The following is a 6,611-nucleotide window of genomic DNA, read 5'->3' as shown; positions in this document are numbered from 1 at the left end:
TAGGGAGGGCATCTTTGTAGCCTCCTCTGGACTCATTCCGACAGCTCCATACCCTTCTTATGTTGAAGATTCGAGAACTGGACACAATACTCCAGATGAGGTCTCACAAGAGAGAAGTAGAGGGGCAGGATCACCTCCCTCGCCATGCTAGCCACACTTCTTTTGATGCAGCCCAGGATATGGTTGGCTTTATATCTTTGTGAGAAACTGTTATGAGTTCAATGGGTAAACTGAAGCACGTATCCTGGGAAGCAGTGTTATTTATCCATGATTGCAATGGGAGCGCATCCTTCTGGGAAGAAGGAAAGTGCTTAATCTATGTTGAAAACCACACAACCTTTATGCCAATTTTTCAAGGCAAAACCACCCTCTCCCAAAGTTTACAACTCACCCCAAACCTATTTTTTTCACATTTAATTTCTTACCCAATCTGTTGATATAAGCCCTTACATTCCTAAGTATGTCTTGTACTGTACCAGAAGGGTACCAGGTAATATTTCTTATCTATTATTTTTACAAACTGGTCGTTCTGCCATTTCTTAGTGAAAAACAGCTTGTGCAATATTTTGCAAGAGTGTTATGAGTTCAGTTCAGCAAGGCTGCCACCTTAATGCTAAAAAATTTATTTTGTAAAAACACAAATAGCCAAACTCTCACATCTTGTGCTGACAAAAAATGAGTTCCTTTGAGCACCGACTTGATCTTTGGGATCTCTTCAATCTAAGCCATATTGGCTGTCAAACAGGACAGTGATGAGTTGACCTCAGCCACCAGCAAAGCACCCACACAGCTGCTTACTGACTCCCAACCCCTGCAGTGGAGCTGGGGAGAAGAAAGGAAAAGCAAAAGCAAGAAAACTTGTGAATTAAGTTAGAGACAGATTAAAAAGTAAAGAAAAGAGAGGAAAAAAATGCCAAGCAGTTCCAAGGCCATCACTCATCAGCTCCCACAAGCAGATGCATGCCCAGTCCCTGAGCAAAGGCCACCTTGGACGACAAAGACCCTGAAGCCAAAACCCTGCCTTTTCATTCTCTACCTTCGCTTTTGTAGCTGAGCATGATATTATATGGCATGGAATATCTCTTTGGCCAGTTCTGGCCAGCTGTCCCAGCTCTGTCCCCTTTCAACTTCTTGCCTGTTCCTGGCCTAGTTGCTGGGATGGCAGCGTGGGAAAATGAAAGCCTTGAGGCTGTGCAAGCACACAGGCCAAAAACCCATATGTTATCAACACTGGTTTAGCCACAAATCCGAAGCACAGCATCAAAGGGCTTGCTGTGAAGAAAGTTAAGTCTATCCCAGCTGTACCTGGTACAGATAAATCCATACACACCTATAAATGCCTACAGCACATAGATAAGTGCACCTATATATGTGTACACAAAATGTGTGTGTGGTACACAGTGAGTGCTGGAGGCAGAGGCAGCACAGATGAGGTAACTTCCCTCTGCAACATGAGCAAGAGAGCTGGCGTTCAGGTCTTGTGCTTGCTGCTGGGGGTGGCAGCTCCCCCAAATATGGTGGGGTTACAACCTGCAAGCAGCAGCTCAGTCAGCCCCAAGTTCATCCTCAGCTCTTGCGCACACCAGTGAGCACGTGTTAGATGAAAGCAATGCCTTGTTTTAGCTAGTTCAGTTAGTCAATACTCGATTATTCAAGCTTTTCCATGTCAGACAGAGGAAAGACTAATAGCGTGTTAATTAAATTTAAAAGCCTTGTCCCTAAAAAGCAATCAAGTAAGCTGAAAAGGCACAGGGAATGCAAGGATAAGAACTGACAAGCTGCATTAGTTTTCACCTGATTTAGATTTTTTCCCTTCGGTTTAAAGTGTCCGACAGAGAGTACTTTGCTGGAATCACAATGAGATCGAGACTGTAATTTTTTTTACTCTGTGTCCTCAGAGAAGTTATTCATATCAGTAAACTTAAGATGATATTATGCTACCTGGCAATTAGCTGCAGGATTACATCCACATTCTCAGCGTGTGTACAAAGGTACAGTGCAATGACACCCAGCATCACCTGTGGAAAACACTTCAGGAAGGTCTGTGGAGCAGGCATCAAAATAATCCTGCAAAGGTCAATGTGAAGTCTTAGGTTTCCCGCAAAGAGGGCTTCTTATTATGGCTTCTGCATTCCTATTTTAAAAAATCAATACCCTCCAGCTCAGCAATTATAGCAAGACACTTATCTAAAGAACAAAAATCTACAGGACTGCTTTTTCCACACATTGCAGGATGAGAAGCTTACAGGGCCCCTCCCAGAGCAGAATCATGGTGCTGTTAGTGAGCTTAGGGTCACAGAGTTTCCCATCTGCACTTCCTGATCAATCACACAAAACTGGCTCTTCTTCAGTTCCAGATGGGGAGGAGCGAGAGAAGAATATAGCTCTGAGGATTAAAAGAAAAAGAGAAGGTGCCACTACCATGTTTCTGCAAAAGCAAATTTCAAAAGTCAGTGATAAAACCTGGTGCACAAAACAGTGACAGTAATGCTTTCTCCAGAGAAAATTATCCAATAAAAGTGGATGATTTTACAGAGTTTATCTGAACATTATCTGCAGTAGAGATGGTGGTGGGATTTGCAATTTTGCAGCTGCAGAAAGCCAGTTCCCTCCCCAGAACAGTCAGAGGCCATGGCTAGCGCAGCCTGAGCTTACACAAATACTTTAAGATGGGGCAGGAAGCATAGGTAGGATTTGTCCAGGGTTTTAATAGGCATGCAGAGTCTGTGTAATTGCGCAGTTAGGCTTGACAATTTAAAGACTACTTCAATAAATTCAGTTTTCATCTGGCACCTGTGTCTACAGCTACAACTGTAAGTGGCACAGCCTCTGCAAAGCAAAGCAGTTAGTGCTGAGGACTGGACGGCCGTATGTGCTTCAGTGGTTGTTACTTCAGACTGGCTTTATTCTGGTCCCAGCAACTGGTTTGTGGCAGTGCATTAGGGGCACTCCCAGAGCAAGCCTTCAAGCTTAACTTCATCCCAAAGGTTTATATGCTAAAAGTTCTGCTATGGAAACCAAAGCACAGCAGATGAGGCATATCAAGAGATTCTTGATCCTAAATAAAAAAGCACACACACACGAACACCACCCCTCGCCAAATCTGAGTTACCAGTACTCACAGTCATGTTAGTTTGCTTGACTATTTCCTGGACGAATAGTAAGATATATGAACATCATACTTCAGTTCAAATGACTGACATTCTTACACAAAACCAATTTTGCTGTTGTCAGTAGGACACCTGCAAGCCAAAGAGCACTTGATTCAGAAGACAAAACATTGGGAATAATGAGGGACTGTATTGCAGTGTTATTGTACTCCTTTTGCAAAAGCTTACATTATATGGAACTTCTGAAAAGCCACCGGTGCTAGCTCACACCCATAAATCCCATGAGGATATGTCCAATCACCTATACATTTTTAGGCTGCAGGCTGGATGTATTTGCAGCTCAGTTTATTGAGAATTTAAATTTGTTTATTGTTTTATGCATTTCAGTAGTATTACCCTGCACTTCAGATAGTACTAGAACTGAAAATTTACTCTGCCAGCAGCATGCTTACTACAGGAAAGGAAGGAAGGAAGGAAGAAGGAAGGAAGGAAGGAAGGAAGGAAGGAAGGAAGGAAGGAAGGAAGGAAGGAAGGAAGGAAGGAAGGAAGGAAGGAAGGAAGGAAGGAAGGAAGGAAAAAGGGCAAAAAGAAAGAGGACAGCCAATTATATCTTTTCTAGGGAAAAACATGGTTTCAGGGAAGGTTTGCAGTCTATATTAGACCACAAAAATTAATATAACTTGTTGGTAAGCTAATGAAGACTTTAGGTTACAGAACACTTATTTATGACTCAAGCAGTTAGATTTCTTTCCTAGAATTAGTATCAACTTTGAGTTTTAAATATAGTTCCTGGAAATGGAGGCCAGGTTTATCCTTTGTTCTTGTAACTCGACTTAAAGACCCTTCTTATTCCTTCCTTAGAGATCCTCGATATACAGCTGCTCAGAGACTACTTCATCGTAACCTGAAAGATAGAGAAATTCTTCCCCCTAGCGCTGTGTCTGAGCCATTGACTGGCAGGGACACAGTAAAAAGATTCTTGGGTTTGTGATACAAGGATTTTACATATGGGTTTGAAGAGTCGTTAAAAACAACATTGTGGTTTTAAAATTGCTGTAAAGGTTAACACTCTAGAGCTATCTTCAAGGGAAAGCAAACCACCTCTGATAAGGCTGCTATCACATTAGACTGGTTATCCTATTTAGGGAGTCACTGCTTCCTCCATGTATATCCAGAAGACAGGATTTTCTCAATGTGCTCAGACCTGAGCACATCTCCTCATTTTTGCCATCGGGGGGACAGAGTTGCAGCTGGGTGCTCTTACACTGCAGAGCTGAAGGGGAAACAACCTAGAACCAGCTATGTGACTCAGCAGGCAAGTGCATAAACCGAGCACTTGGTAATCACATTGGGAGAATGGAGACCTTGCACCCCAGAAGACATGACTGCCAGGATGGCAAAAAGTGTTGCCTTATGAAATTTCACCCATGGCTCTGTACCTAGTGGAGAGTTCATGCTGAGGAAGAGTCTGCCTGAGCTCCACTAACATAGTCACATTCACTGAGAGATTCTGCACTGACTAATTCTCCAGTCATTCTCACTCATCGCTCATCTGAGAGACACAAATCAAGTCGACCTTCCAGCTCAGTTAGCCTCAGTCTGTGCTCAGGCCTCCTCTGACGGTGTGGCCTGTGAGCGAGTGAGCGCCAGCCCTCTGGCCTGAAGGTCCCTGCTGTCAGGACCAATGCAAGGCACCAGTTAAAGCCCTTTGAAGATGATACACATATATTTGCAGGAATTTACAGCTGACAATATGGCATCCAAGCAGAAGTTGAGTTGCTGTCCCTTTGTTGCTGAAGTTAAAACAAAAGCTGTGTGATGCAGGTCTTTATTTGCTACATTTTGGAGTCCTGAAACTACCTTGCACCTTGATGTAGAAATTAATGTACACTTGATTATACTTTGTGCTTCCAAAAGAGCAGCTGCAGTGAAGAAGGGGTGTCTGGGTATGTTAGTGCTGCACTTCCCTCTAGTTCTCACTCTATCAGACTTTCACTACAATATAAAGGTACCCAGCACAGAGTTCAGACTTCACTTATTGTAACTTATTGTAATTGAGGGAACTCAGATCAGGGAAGCTGAGAGTTGTGCCGAGTAGGCAAGTGTTGCCAAGGCAGCAAGATTTTGCTGGACAAAGAAGTCCAATCTGGCAATTAACTCAGAAATCTAAAAATTCATTCACAGATAACATGGTACAAAAGGTTACCCTTCATCTGAGCTTTTCTGGAAAAAAAATGAAGCATAGAAACCTAATTAATAAATGCACTATTGTTAGCCTGGATCCCGTAGCAAGCACAATGGTTGCACTGTATTTGCCAGGTTACAGAAAAGGGTGCGGAGCAAAATTATTTGTCCTTCAAACCTCAAGAGCCCTGACATTTGCTGGGCAGAGGGAGCAGAGAGATTCCAGACATACCATCATCGAGTACCTCAACTGGAAACTCCTGCAAAAGATGCATTATTCAGCTGTATTCAGATGATTCACCTCTTCAGGCTCCTAAACAATATTAACATCATGTTACCATTTCTGTCAAAAGCATAAATAAAAATAACACAGATCGAAATCTTTTTCTATTAATCATCCCTCTAAAAAAAAATCCATTGGAAATTAGACCCAGGACATATTATAAAATACTTGATATAGATCAAGTAGTTGCCATATATTCATGCTGAGTTATGTTTCCAAAGAGCTGCAGTTTGGCCAGAAGCACACACTGCTGTTTCGTGGGTTAACTAGATAATAACCGGTCCTTATGTCTGTACAGATGATAATAACTCAGAAATGTTAATTTTCATTTTACAGGAGACCATCTTTCCGTGCAGTGCTAAGATGATCATTGCAGCAGCCCCAAATCCCTCCAATATGAAAAAGTTGGAAAAAAAAAAAAAAAGAGTGATGAAGTAATATTCCCGCGAGCTAAACAAGTGTAAGAAACAGCTGCTGAGCAACACATCACACTGATGGGATCCATCAGAATCATAGCATAGTTTGGGTTAGAAGGGACCATAATGCCCATCTAGTTCCAACACCCTTGCCATGGGCAGGGACACCTCCCACTAGATCAGGCTGCCCAAGGCCCCATCCAACCTGGCCTTGAACACCTCCAGGGATGGGGCAGCCACAGCTTCCCTGGGCAACCTGTGCCAGTGTCTCACCACTCTCATGGTGAAGAAATTCTTCCCTAAGTCTAGCCTAAATCTGCCCCTCTACAGTTTATACCCATTGCCCCTCATCCTATTACTACAAACTTTTGTGAACAGTCCCTCCCCAGCTTTCCTGCAGCCCCTCTCTACAAGAAGGATGTTGAGGCTCTGAAGCATGTCCAGAGAAGAGCAACGAAGCTGGTGAAGGGGCTGGAGAACAAGTCTTACGAGGGGCTGAGGGAGCTGGGGTTGTTTAGCCTTGAGAAGAGGAGGCTGAAGGGAGACCTCACTGCTCTCTACAACTACCTGAGAACTACCTTCTATGGAAGGTTGCTATAAGATCTCCTTGGAGCCTTC

This window comes from Cuculus canorus, chromosome 3 (assembly GCF_017976375.1).
Source record: "Cuculus canorus isolate bCucCan1 chromosome 3, bCucCan1.pri, whole genome shotgun sequence".
NCBI classification, from domain to species: Eukaryota; Metazoa; Chordata; class Aves; order Cuculiformes; family Cuculidae; genus Cuculus; species Cuculus canorus.
This window is presented reverse-complemented; position numbering follows the sequence as displayed.